The sequence below is a fragment of the Oncorhynchus masou genome, chromosome 30 (genome assembly GCF_036934945.1).
Source record: "Oncorhynchus masou masou isolate Uvic2021 chromosome 30, UVic_Omas_1.1, whole genome shotgun sequence".
NCBI classification, from domain to species: domain Eukaryota; kingdom Metazoa; phylum Chordata; class Actinopteri; order Salmoniformes; family Salmonidae; genus Oncorhynchus; species Oncorhynchus masou.
Window position 1 is genome coordinate 15,490,352 of NC_088241.1, and position 13,178 is coordinate 15,503,529.

Below are 13,178 nucleotides of genomic sequence, written 5' to 3' on the forward strand. Positions count from 1 at the left end.
TTAACTGAGTTGCCTAAATAGGTTAAGGTAAAAAAAATAGTCCACAATCGGTGTCCAAAAATGCCGATTACCGATTGTTATGAAATTCTGAAATCGGCCCTAATTAATTGGCCATTCCGATTAATTGGTCGACCTCTACTTCTGACCCACTGGAATTGTGATACATCGAATTTTAAGTGAAATAATCTGTCTGTAAACAATTGTTGGAAAAATGACTTGTGTCATGCACAAAGTTGATGTCCTAACCGACTTGCCAAAACTATAGTTTGTTAACAAGAAATTTGTGGAGTGGTTGAAAAGGGAGTTTTAATGACTCCAACCTAAGTGTATGTAAACTTCCGACTTCAACTGTAGATATTCCATTACAAAAAAAATCTGCCGTTTCCAGCTACAATAGTCATTTTCAACATTAACAATGTCTACACTGTATTTCTGATCAATTTTAAGTTATTTTAATGGATAAAATGTTTAGCTTTTCTTTCAAAAACAAGGACATTTCTAAGTGACTCCAAACTTTGAACGGTAGTGTATGGAAAAGTCATATTTCAGTTTATTTTATTTCAAAAAACATTTTTTCCCATGTCATTTTGGGGTATTATTGTGTGTAGATTAATGAGGAATTATTTATTTTTAAATCCATTTTGGAATAAGGCGGTAACGTAACAAAATGTGGAAAAGATCAAGGGGTCTGAATACTTTCTGAATGCACTGTAGATCCAAGTTGGCTGACTTTAAATATAAAGATTCACTGGCTACTCACTAGCACGTAGGCTTGTGCTTGAGAGATTTTTTATGAAACCAGTATTAATTTTCTATAATGCCTGCTACCAGAAATTGGTTATTATTAGCGGATGTGCATTGTACACTATTCTGGTTAAATTTGTAACAAAAAGGGCATTTTCATATTTAGCTTTGAAAGCCAGATCAGTGATTAATACAAAAAAGCATGTTAAACTATTTTGATAAATAAACCTACCATGCCGTCTAATATTCATTTTGTGCATGCAGAAAACCGTGAGTAGCATTTTTTTGTTACTTTTATAAACTTTATGAGCTGTGATATCTGTCCTGCAAACAGTTTATCAGAGACTGTATAAAATAATTGCATGCGCTAGTTTGCATTTGACTAGGAATCTATGGTATTTTCCATGTACATGTTAGCATCGCTAACCTTGGGATTAGAGGCTCAGTGGGGTTTGAAAATAGCGCCCCTTGTGTCCGGTGCAGGTATTACCGAATATCCCAGGATGGCACAAGGTTGGTTTGATGGTAGGACAATCTGGACACCACCCAAGCCTACCTTGCAGCCAAGCCCATCTGTCCTTCAATCCCAGGTTAAGTAAAATAACTTTAGCCCTACCTCAATGCCTCTAATGCTTTGAGCAGCAGACATTATGGAGCACACGATTCATACAGCAGATATCAAACATAATGAACGGTCATTGCCACTTCCAACACATATTTGCACAGACACACATGCACCTCTGATTACTTCATTTTTTCCTTGGGTCAAATCGCTCTATCCTAAAAACTCCTTGAGAATCCTCCTTTGCCACTAGCATCCCCAGAGAGTAGCCATCCCCCCACGGTCTTCCTGTCTCTCTCCTCTCCAGACTGAGCTCATAATGAACTCCAGTATCTCTGGCCTGACTGTCTAAATCCCAAATGGCACCCTATTTTCTATTTAGTGCAATACTTTTGACCAGGGCTCATTGGACACAGCCAGCCTAACACTCTCCTAAAGCCCCGGACTCTCTCTCCTCCAACAGCCAGCCAAACCAAGGGCCCTGGAGGAAGAAGCTGGATTGAACAAAGACATAATGGCTCCATCTCTGCCTCCCTGCTCTCTCTTTCACTCTCGCTCTTGCTGCTCTCATTCTCTCTTTCCATATCTGCTCTCATATGCTGCAATAGAGACAGGCTAAAAAGTCCTCAGGCTATTTTGACATCTAAATACCTAGGCTACAATATGTCAGTGGTAGTAGTAGGCTCAGTCTTTGTGGTAATACCCTGCAGTTTTAGCTAAGTTACAGGAAAAAGATCAGTTACACAAGAGTTTTTTCCACTTGTTTTCATTACGACTTGAGATTTAGTTTACCAAAGAGCATGATACTAATTCAGGTGATAAAAGTCTTGGGGAAGCCCTTATCTCCATCTATAGATACAATATGATAGCAATGCAGACGTATTGGTACTCATAATACTCATATGTGAACTGCACTACATTTGAAGTTAAACTAAGTGAATCCCATCTATACCTGGGCCTCCTTTTTTCTCCTCTCCCCACATGTTTGACTTGGATCGTCATTCGCCAAGGGCACTGGCAGAGGAGACAGGTTTGGTTAACTCACCTTTGCCCACTGATCCATATTGTACTGACAGGGGGCCAAAGCCCATAATTAGACACCGCTGGTGACCTTGACAGTTGGACCTATAAGCTTCATGACCTGGGTGTCATCAGGAGGACAAGGTTGTCCCAAATGGCACTCTATCCCCTTTACAGTGCACTACTTTTGATGTGACCTGATCAGAAGTAGTGCACTACAAAGGGAATAGGGTGCCATTTGGGAAGCGACCTCTGGCTGTCCCTAAACAAATTAATTTACCTACATGGTTCTTCTGAAGTTTGACCAAGCCCCCTACATGGGATTTAGGTCCAGAAATTACTTCTAAGATTTTAAATGTACCTGTATAGGCAGATAGCACAAACCCCTCAGCTTTCCCAAATCCCTCGGCTTTCCCTTTTAGCCTACCCATTTAACGAATTCCTACAAGTTGGTATGCCATTCAGACAATACCACTTCATTTTACTAATAGGTTAATAGTGCTCAATGCATTTTTCTGCTGCTTAAATGTCACAGCATGAAGACCTAAAGCAGCATTTCCCTCCAATCCATGAGGACAAGGGCAATGGTTCCAGTGCCAGTGGTGAGTGTTAATTCTCCTCGATGCACACAGGCGGCCCACAGGGATGCGTGCAGGGCCTATTGCAATTCCACTGTGCCAAGTACTGAAGGGCATTCCAAAGGTCAGCCTGCCTCTGTGATAAATTAGCAGGCAATTCCATGGCACCATCTTCAGCTAACACTGCACCGAGCCGTTGAGGTTTTAGGCTTGAGATTGAACGTTTTTGTGAGCGAAAATGTGAATCAAACTCCACTGCTCAGCTCTCCAGTGTTCTCCCTACAGAGCAGGGATGCAATCGGGTGAGGGCCATAAAAGGCTTCTTTTTTTTTTGCACTGCTAGGGGGAAATGCAGATTTTAACTAATTAAACAACAAAAGAATATGACCTACATGATCATTCTGTGTGTGTAAAATAAAAAGTGGTTAATGTGAACCTAACTCACAGCAAAAAAATGTAAAGAAAGCAATCCAATGTTATTTGTTGCCTAGACTTTACTGCAATGACACTCAAGTCTTGAGAAAAAAAACAATACACTAATATTGCAGTTAGCCATGACAGCCTTTATAATAGAAGGCTTGTGACCACACACACACACATCTAAATATTGCACTTGGGAAAACAACATCTTAAAGTAGAACTAGAATGAAACAAACAGGCATTCTATTTTTGCTCAAAATAATTGCTCACTATAGTAGAGATCGATCAAGTGCACAAGGCTACATGTGTGCAAAGATAATGTTCACTGAGTAAAACAAGTAACAATCCCCCTCACTCACTCACACACACACACACACGTGTTACTGTCAACTTCATCACAACAAAAGCAATATCTTTGGGCTACACTGCACATGATTACATTTTACACTTTCTGCCTGTGGACATCTGTTCTACAATATGCCATCAGAGCATAATACCCTTTGTTGGCATAATTGAGCTCTTTCAGGCAGAGAGTCACCCTTTTTATCCACTGTATTGACGAAGCGAGAAATAGGAAAAGTGTGTGGTGTTCCTTTCACCTCTATAGAGGCATCCAGTTTAAACCAGGCCCAGCTCCAGCTACACTTGATCCCTGAATCCACTTGTTTAACAAGCAACTCCTCAGTTTCACCTAATTCTCTCATTCTGAAAACCACATATTGTAGAGGGAAAACATTAGTTCACAGATAGTAGTTAGTTCGTTAGCTTTGCCAGGGTCCAGTAAGCAACTAACGCGTTATAACTTGAGGAACAGTGTGCAGAAAAGCCCCCCTTCACATGAACACGCACACACTCAATTCTTCATTGCTGTGACTTGCTTGCTAGTTGAGATTTCTGATCACGTTCGGCTGTGTTTCATTTCATTTTTTATGTCAGTTTGATCGCGGGGGAGGCACTCGTAATGCCTGCAGTTTTCAGTTTGGCTATTTGTTTCAAGTGTGTTAGTCTATAAATAAATCACTGCCAAAATTTGTCATCTCTCCCATGTCTTATTTGACTAGTAGTTGTTCTGAAATTTTTATTTCTTGCCTACATTTTACTCCCTCCTATGTTTAATATAACACACATACATTAATTATTAATTGGGACTGCAAGGCCTGGGACACTTCAGAATCCTTTTTTGTGTGACCTATCATGCCCTCTGATGTGTGCCACAGGAATTATTAGACTCTAGTCACAAAAGGAAGTGGTTATTTCAGCAATAATAGTTTTCAGGGCCATCTACTGTTCTCTCTACCCATCCCTCAATCCCCCATCCCATCATGCATTTCCCTCTTATGGATTTTCCTACATTGTTTTAAACTTTTTCTGTTTTAGTTTTTAAGAATAAGAATGTTGGTACAGTAGTAATAATAAAATAATAATAATAATAATAATACAATTTGTACTCTGCGCAAAAAAGTTCAAATATAGTTCAAATATATAAGTCAACATGAATGCATATCCATAATCACAGTCAACTGTTATAATAAAAAATAATAAAAAGTATAAATGTATAATAATATAACAAAACTATGACAATGTGCCTCCATGAAGAATCCTCTCCCCAATAGGTCCCTTAGCCCTCAATAGGACACCCCCAGCACCTCCACCATCCCCATCAACCTCCGCCCACCCCTCAAACACAATAATGATAATAGAAAAAAAAATGTATATATAATATATATATATCAAGATATACACACACATGCACAGTACATATACATATGCACAGGACACTCAACTTATCCCTTATCTCTTTTCCTATCAGAAATACAGGTGACATTTCCACCTGGATGACAGCACATAAATCAGGAAGACGGAGATGCTCTTCATCCGTGGGAATGCCTGCCCGTTCTCAGATGTTAGATAATCATTATCACGTCATTTACATTCCAGCCCTTGTCAGCTCCAGATTTGACTACTTCAACTCACACCTTGCTGGAATCCCTGCCTTCTCAGATTCCCCTCTGTTATTAATCTCTACATTGTAATCAATAAAGTGTTCCAAAATGCTGTACATCTATTAACATATACACTGCTCAAAAAAAATAAAGGGAACACTAAAATAACATCCTAGATCTGAATGAATTAAATATTCTTCTTAAGTACTTTTTTCTTTACATAGTTGAATGTGCTGACAACAAAATCACACAAAAATGATCAATGGAAATCAAATTTATCAACCCATGGAGGTCTGGATTTGGAGTCACACAAAATTAAAGTGGAAAACCACACTACAGGCTGATCCAACTTTGAAGTAATGTCCTTAAAACAAGTCAAAATGAGGCTCAGTAGTGTGTGTGTGTGTGGCCTCCACGTGCCTGTATGACCTCCCTACAATGCCTGGGCATGCTCCTGATGAGGTGGTGGATGGTCTCCTGAGGGATCTCCTCCCAGACCTGGACTAAAGTATCCTCCAACTCCTGGACAGTCTGTGGTGCAACGTGGCGTTGGTGAATGGAGCGAGACATGATGTCCCAGATGTGCTCAATTGGATTCAGGTCTGGGGAACGGGCGGGGCAGTCCATAACATCAATGCCTTCCTCTTGCAGGAACTGCTGACACACTCCAGCCACATGAGGTCTAGCATAGTCTTGCATTAGGAGGAACCCAGGGCCAACCGCACCAGTATATGGTCTCACAAGGGGTCTAAGGATCTCATCTCGGTACCTAATGGCAGTCAGGCTACCTCTGGCGAGCACATGGAGGGCTATGCGGACCCCCCAAAGAAATGCCACCCCACACCATGACTGACCCACCGCCAAACCGGTCATTCTGGAGGATGTTGCAGGCAGCAGAACGTTCTCCACGACGTCTCCAGACTCTGTCACGTCTGTCACATGTGCTCAGTGTGAACCTGCTTTCATCTGTGAAGAGCACAGGGCGCCAGTGGCGAATTTGCTAATCTTGGTGTTCTCTGGCAAATGCCAAATGTCCTGCACGGTGTTGGGCTGTAAGCACAACCCCCACCTGTGGACGTCGGGCCCTCATACCACCCTCATGGAGTCTGTTTGAGCAGACACATGCACATTTGTGGCCTGCTGGAAGTCATTTTGCAGGCCTCTGGCAGTGCTCCTCCTGCTCCTCCTTGCACGAAGGTGGAGGTAGCGGTCCTGCTGCTGGGTTGTTGCCCTCCTACGGCCTCCTCCACGTCTCCTGATGTACTGGCCTGTCTCCTGGTAGCGCCTCCATGCTCTGGACACTACGCTGACAGACACAGCAAACCTTCTTGCCACAGCTCGCATTGATGTTCCATCCTGGATGAGCTGCACTACCTGAGCCACTTGTGTGGGTTGTAGACTCTGTCTCATGCTACCACTAGAGTTAAATTCACCGCCAGCATTCAAAAGTGACCAAAACATCAGCCAGGAAGCATAGGAACTGAGAAGTGGTCTGTGGTCACCACCTGCAGAACCACTCCTTTATTGGGGGTGTCTTGCTAATTGCCTATAATTTCCCCCGGTCGTCACTTCCATTTGCACAATAGCATGTGAAATTTGTCAATCAGTGTTGCTTCCTAAGTGGACAGTTTGATTTCACAGGTGTGATTGACTTGGAGTTACATTGTGTTGTTTAAGTGTTCCCTTTATTTTTTTGAGCAGTGTATGTTCAGACCATTCCTGAGAGAGAAGGGGTGTAATATCTCCAGGTGGGCGTGTGATACCCTTCCTCACTCATGCTAACAAGATGTTACATCTTGTGGTGTCTTTGCCTTGAAAGTAAGTATGAGAGTATAAGTAATGTACAATTAACCTGCTGAAAGTATACTGACTAAAAGGCTAAACAGAACTGTCAAATTATATTATAGCTGTGTCGTTGTATACTTGCGAATTAGAATTCTAAGTGTAGCATAATTTTGTTGAGGAAAACTGAAATGCCCATCAAATTTTTTCCCCAGTTTGCGGAATGTGTTCTGAAGGAGTCGATTGTCTTTTAAAATATGAAGAAAAGATGTTATCATAAAAGAAGAAATAGCAGTCACTCTTCTCCAAAACACCGGTATGTTCAATTTCTAGTTTAATATAATTGTAGATAAAAATAAAACATTTATATGGATCTTTCAAGGTTATCTGTGATCCAACCTCTGACTAGACTGCCACTAAAACACATGTATTTAAATAATTATGTTACAAGAAACCTACACTATTCCCTTGTTCGCTGTTTTCTCAGAAAAATACATGTAAAGATGCATAGACTACTTGACATTATGTTTTGCTAGATGACCTGAGCCAATTGTGCCACTTATGTGGGGAGGTGGACAATACTGAGAAAGACTAACTGGGTAATTGCTTGTTCACTTCTGAAAAAGGCACATTTTTAGGAGTACGAATTTGTATAGGCAGTAATATTTCTAGAGGTAGCATCATCCACTTTGTCTGATAATTAAATAATTATTTTTTTGAGTGCGTTCACGCAAGCTTTTCTGCACAAGGAGTCGTACGCCAGTTAATACTGTAATGACCTGATCATAAAGGAACAAGGGTCTAGACAGAGAACTGAGTTTCCGAATTTACGGTTTATTAACCCAACTTCAGACAGGCTACTGTTTGGCCGTAGCCCATGCCAAATAAATGAAGGATACCCTATAAAACAACAGTGACCTTCTCTTGTGACGGCCAGACGTAAGAAAGAGAACAATGGCTAAACCCGGTCTTAAAACCCAATGCTCCATCCACGCCACTCCGCCAACCACCAGGATGCCCAGCATCAGAACATTTGAGGCATTCCTGTGGTTGGCAGATAGCAGGTCGATTGGCATGTCAGACCCCGCGAACACTGGGTACTGGTAAATACACTACAACACAACCGACCAATAGCCTAACACATAACACACAGCTGTCCGTGAGGGTCGCTACAATTCCATAGCGAATTGGTATAGGTTACTAATGTTAGCTTATCTGATGTTGTAACGTTAGCGGTCTGACTTTATTAGCTAGTTAATTTTCACACCATAAACTAAATTATTTGTTGGCTAATGTTGCTCAACATTTCTCTGGCCAGCTAACGGAGAATTTGATCCATCTAGCAAGATAGCGTTTTTAAGTAGTTACCATTACTTGTTCCACCACACTTTCTCCCTCATCTCAAACTTTCCAAATGCCAGTCATTTCTTGGGTTACAGCTCATGAAGTACGCTTCCTCACCCCCACCTTTGTGGTCAGGTTTCTCACCTACCTCTTCGTTATGTTCAAGGCCAGGGACACCCTGCTGTAAATTAACTGGCACACTGCCATTCCACTCTCAGCGGTCTTTCTAGAGTGCACACTGATGCTGTAACTAGCACATTGGTTGTCTCTTCTCTCTTCAGTCGTGTGCTGCACTCTGTTGTTATGTGAACAGTGGTAGGCTTGATTACCAACAACGACGAGACGGCCTACAGGGAGGAGGTGAGGGCTTTCGGAGTGTGGTGTCAGGAAAATAACCTCACACTCAACGTCAACAAAACTAAGGAGATGATTGTGGACTTCAGGAAACAGCAGAGGGAACACCCCCCTATCCACATCGATGGAACAGTAGTGGAGAGGGTAGCAAGTTTTAAGTTCCTCGGCATACACATCACAGACAAACTGAATTGGTCCACTCACACAGACAGCATCGTGAAGAAGGCGCAGCAGCGCCTCTTCAACCTCAGGAGGCTGAAGAAATTCGGCTTGTCACCAAAAGCACTCACAAACTTCTACAGATGCACAATCGAGAGCATCCTGGCGGGCTGTATCACCGCCTGGTACGGCAACTGCTCCGCCCTCAACCGTAAGGCTCTCCAGAGGGTAGTGAGGTCTGCACAACGCATCACCGGGGGCAAACTACCTGCCCTCCAGGACACCTACACCACCCGATGTTACAAGAAGGCCATAAAGATCATCAAGGACATCAACCACCCGAGCCACTGCCTGTTCACCCCGCTATCATCCAGAAGGCGAGGTCAGTACAGGTGCATCAAAGCTGGGACCGAGAGACTGAAAAACAGCTTCTATCTCAAGGCCATCAGACTGTTAAACAGCAACCACTAACATTGAGTGGCTGCTGCCAACACACTGACACTGACTCAACTCCAGCCACTTTAATAATGGGAATTGATGGGAAATGATGTAAATATATCACTAGCCACTTTAAACAATGCTACCTTATATAATGTTACTTACCCTACATTATTCATCTCATATGCATACGTATATACTGTACTATACTGTATATCATCGACTGCATCCTTATGTAATACATGTATCACTAGCCACTTTAACTATGCCACTTTGTTTACATACTCATCTCATATGTATATACTGTACTCGATACCATCTACTGTATCTTGCCTATGCTGCTCTGTACCATCACTCATTCATATATCCTTATGTACATATTCTTTATCCCCTTACACTGTGTATAAGACAGTAGTTTAGGAATTGTTAGTTAGATTACTTGTTGGTTATTACTGCATTGTCGGAACTAAAAGCACAAGCATTTCGCTACACTCGCATTAACATCTGCTAACCATGTGTATGTGACAAATAAAATTTGATTTGATTTGAATGATTGGCTGAGCCTTGGATACAGCCAGTATTGCTCGAAACGCAGCCAGTAGTCATCCAAAGCCCCCCCACCCCAAAACGTTTCTCATCGGATTGACAGGAATCACGGAGGTCGCATATTTTGGATTCAAAACGGCGAATTTGCCGAAAGATGACTAGTTTGCATCCCTCTACAGAGGCGCACCATGATGCTTTCCATATTAAAATATCATGTTGTGTAATAGCTTAATTCAATTCTAAATGATACAGATGTATAAAAAAGGATGGTAGGATGTATTTGGAGATGCTAGCACTCAGGACAAAACAGAACACTGTCTCAATTTAAAACGTGGATTATTAATGATTACAAAGCGTTATGGAAAGTCTGCACAATTTGACAATAAATCTGAACTTTCTAAGAACCGTGACCAGCATGCAGAAATTACAGAACAAGTTAAAAAAGCTTGGTCATCCTGTTACTAGGAACACAGAACTAGAAAAAGATTCTATATAAGATTTGTTGCACCATGGTTCACTGTCATAACCATTCGGGCACAATGACTTCAATTAGCCTACATTTTGGTGCTCCAGATAATATTACAGTACACACACTACTATGAGACGGCCTTGAAGTCCATGAAATGTAGCTAAATACACGTTCTAATGTAAGTGTAAAGTGTTTTTCTGAACAATAGACAAAGTAGGCTATATCTAATCTAGTTTATATGACTAAATCAGGGGTTTTCAAAATGAGGGGAGGGGTCTTTTGGGTGATTTTATGTGAAAAGGTATTTTATTAATATCACTAGCTGCAACCGAATACCACAATGGCAGGGTTTCCATTAGGAGAATGTGGCACCTGACATTTTGACCAGCAGCATTTAAATCTACCGGAAATTTGAGAAATTTACCAGACCCATATGCAATCGCAAATTGTTTGCATAGTCAATTTACACAGAGCTCTGGCACACACACTTAGCCCACCACACATGCCACCAGGGGTCTTTTCACAGTCCCCAAATTCAAAAAAGCGTACAGTATTATATAGAGCCCGTATCGCATGGAACTTCCATCTCAAATTGTTTAAATAAACAGCAAACCTGGTTCAAAAAGCAGATAAAGCAACACCTTGTGGCACAATGCCTCTCCCCTATGACCTAGATAGTTTGTGTGTATGCATTGATATGTAGGCTACATGTGCCTTCTAAAATTTTTTATGTAGTTCTGTCCTTGTTTATTGAGGTTCTGTATTATGTCATTCTGTATTGTTTAATGTTTTGTGTGGACCCCAGGAAGAGTAGCTGCTGCTTTTGCACCAGCTAATGGGGATCCTAATAAAATACCAAAATACTACATTTACTTTTCCTCAGCCAAGACAAGTAACAAACAGCAAAATCACTAGCCTGTCAATCTACTATGCCCCATAGTAGGACAGTTGACCTATTCTATTGGTCAGCTTGTTGAGAATGAAATAGCCTAATAGCGTGAATGTTTGTTCCATAATGCAATTAGCAGTAAAACCTGTCAAAAGCGCTCTGCACATCTAAGCAGTTTCCTATGACAGAGATTCAAATATCAATCAGAAATGTGAAAAGAGGGGAGATGTAATATGCAACAACTAGCATGGGTTGCTAATATGACTAGGGTTGTGGCTTTGGCTATGGACAATGAAAGAAAGTTGATCTAAAATAATTGCCTCCATGGATATGGTCTGATTTTGGCTAGGATACTTTGAAGCAAGGTAAGACCTACACATCATAATATGTATTAAAACTTTCAGGTTTCAAACAATTAAGTATATCTGTTTTCAAAATGCATACGGTCTTCAGCTGATTGCAAAGTGGTGTGTGACACACTGATGAAGCCTGCATTCTGTTGCCTAAGCATTTGCTGTTTGAGATGCTGTAGCAGCAGCTCTCGCGCTGTCTGACATATTTTCCGCTCAAAGGCTCTGTATATGTATGCTGTACGAGTGTGATAAGATACATAACGAATATACTGTACACACCAATTTAATTCCACTAAATTATGCAAAATAACAGACTGATAAGCATGACCAGTCAAATGTACACTGAACAAAAATATAAAATGCAACATGTAAAGTGTTGGTCCCATGTTTCCTGAGCTGAAATTTAAAAAAATCCCCAAAATCTTCCATAAGCACAAAAAGCTAATTTCTTTCAAAGTTTGTTCACATTTTTTTTTAAATTGTACATTTTTTTTATTTCACTTTTATATAACCAGGTAGGCTAGTTGAGAACATGTTCTCATTTGCAACTGCGACCTGGCCAAGATAAAGCATAGCAATGTGAACAGAAAACAACAGAGTTACACATGGAGTAAACAATAAACAAGTCAATAACATAGTAGAAAAAAAGAGTGTATATACATTGTGTGCAAAAGGCATGAGGAGGTAGGCGAATAATTACAATTTGCAGATTAACAATGGAGTGATAAATGATCAGATGGTCATGTGCAGGTAGAGATACTGGTGTGCAAAAGAGCAGAAAAGTAAATAAATAAAAACAGTATGGGGATGAGGTAGGCAAATTGGGTGGGCTATGTAACGATGGACTATTTACAGCTGCAGCGATAAGTTAGCTGCTCAGATAGCAGATGTTTAAAGTTGGTGAGGGAGATAAAAGTCTCCAACTTCAGCAATTTTTGCAATTCGTTCCAGTCACAGGCAGCAGAGAACTGGAAGGAAAGGCAGCCAAATGAGGTGTTGGCTTTAGGGATGATCAGTGAGATCCACCCGTAGCACACGCTCCAGCAGGTTTGTGTTGCCATCATGACCAGTGAACTGAGATAAGGCGGAGCTTTCCCTAGCATGGACTTGTAGATGACCTGGAGCCAGTGGGTCTGGTGACGAATATGTATCGAGGGCCAGCCCAAGGAGCTTTAGTAACAAAACGGATGGCACTGTGATAAACTGCATCCAGTTTGCTGAGTAGAGTATCGGAAGCAATTTTGTAGATGACATCGCCGAAGTCGAGGATCGGTAGGATAGTCAGTTTTACTAGGGTAAGTTTGGTGGCGTGAGTGAAGGAGGCAATGTTGCGGAATAGAAAGACTGACTCTAGATTTGATTTTGGATTGGAGATGTTTGATATGAGTCTGGAATGAGTTTACAGTCTAGCCAGACACCTAGGTACTTACAGATGTCCACATATTCTAGGTCGGAACCATCCAGGGTGGAGATTCTAGTCGGGCGTGCGGGTGCAGGCAGCGAACGGTTGAAAAGCATGCATTTGGTTTTACTAGCGTTTAAGAGCAGTTGGAGGCCACGGAAGGAGTGTTGTATGG

The 13,178-nt window shown here is 41.4% G+C and overlaps 1 protein-coding gene across 1 annotated transcript in view; it reads right to left on the reverse strand.

The window, feature by feature from the left end:
• Window positions 1-13,178, reverse strand: part of LOC135522139 (protein O-linked-mannose beta-1,4-N-acetylglucosaminyltransferase 2-like) — a 39,705-nt gene that overhangs the window by 13,910 nt on the left and 12,617 nt on the right. The gene's annotated exons all lie outside the window — the stretch shown is intronic.